The 1,466-nt window shown below is 42.7% G+C and overlaps 1 protein-coding gene across 15 annotated transcripts in view; it reads right to left on the reverse strand.

Moving 5' to 3' along the window:
* FBRSL1 (fibrosin like 1) overlaps window positions 1–1,466 on the reverse strand; it is an 838,232-nt gene that overhangs the window by 468,606 nt on the left and 368,160 nt on the right. The window lies entirely within an intron of this gene.

Consider the following 1,466-nt stretch of genomic DNA (forward strand, 5'->3'; position numbering starts at 1 on the left):
GTCCTAGTGGGTGCTCCAGCCCGCTGGCAACCTCCAAGAACTGGATCTCCGTTCTGGCTGAATTTCACTGGGGAAGTAACTATCTTGAAGAAAGTTAGATACCCAATGAAACTCAACTCTTACCGGGCCTATAATTACGTGGGCTAAGGGAGGGTGGAGAAAAAGGCTGTGCCACTGGCTTACCAAGAAAATTCTGCAAGTAGTGTGGCTCGAACTGGTAGATCTGAATCTTTTATGACCCCCCCCCGCCCCCCCCCCAGCTGTACTGATCAGCATCCATACTTCCAGATGCCTCAGGTCACACACTTGTCAAAAATGGTCACACACTTGCCATGAATAGCCAAGGGGAGGGGTAAAGAGAACAGCAAAAAAAAAAAGGAGGGGGCGAAGGCGAGCCGGTTCTTGTCTAACAACATACAGTCAAAAACAAAGCACACAAAAAGATGATTTGCCGAAAGAGCTCCTAACCCCCTCCTTTCCCTTTCCAGTGCACTCGCATTCGTTATCCTGGAAGCAGATCACAGGGACATGTTATTTTTTTTCTTCCTCCCACCGTGCAGGCTGTTTACAGCGTCCCATTCGCACTCAAAACATGTAGAGAGAATTTTCCCCCGTCACATTTCCCTGTCAGAGCTGTCAAGCCGAATCCCGCTTTAATCTGCCAAAAGCACTTTTCTGCTGACATTTTTAATAAATACTTTCAGCTTTTAAACACATTTGTGGGAGCCATTTTTTCCCCTTTTTTTTTTTCCCTTCTTCTCCTGTAGAATGGGCTCTGAAAGCCTTAATAGCAAATACATTACGCTTATCAAAGGCTTTCTCCCCCTTCCTTCTGCATCCTGAAGCGGAGGTAGTGTTTTCAATTTTAAAGCTAAATTAACTGTCCAATTGAATTTGGCTGGTGTGAGCTGTTTTCTGTGACAGGTTTTAGTTATGAAACATATTTTACATTAATAGAACTCAACATGAAAACCACTCGCTCTGGGATTTCTGTGGCTTGCCATTGAAATGTTAAATTTAATATTTCAGACATGCTCGTGCCAGCGTTTGATTATTGTTCTTCATTTAAATCTCTCCTAACGGGAAAGGTCCTAATTAGTAAAAAATCATGTTTTAATGAAGGCGAAATGCTAATTGCTAACACAAAAAGCCTTCACATAAAATTATCCCAGCACTGCCATTGATTTCTTGGTGACTCAAAAGCCCATTTGTGTGTTTACACACTAAGGCACCGTTTGCTTTTGTTTTATCATAACATTTCACTCAACCTAGCGGTGAATTTCCTGAGAGAAAGACAGCTTCTTACCACCAACCCAAAAAAGCTTCTCCTGTCTCGGAAGTAGAAAGCATAAAAATAGGTAGGCTGGCTTTGCAGCCACCATAATTGCATGCAGGAGCTAAAAACAAAACCAGATGTAAAAAGCTTTCTTAACACAACTTTCCTCCCCCCCCCCCTTTTTTTTTTT

This window comes from Gavialis gangeticus, unplaced genomic scaffold (assembly GCF_001723915.1).
Source record: "Gavialis gangeticus isolate Ggan-Ray unplaced genomic scaffold, GavGan_comp1, whole genome shotgun sequence".
Classification (NCBI taxonomy): domain Eukaryota; kingdom Metazoa; phylum Chordata; order Crocodylia; family Gavialidae; genus Gavialis; species Gavialis gangeticus.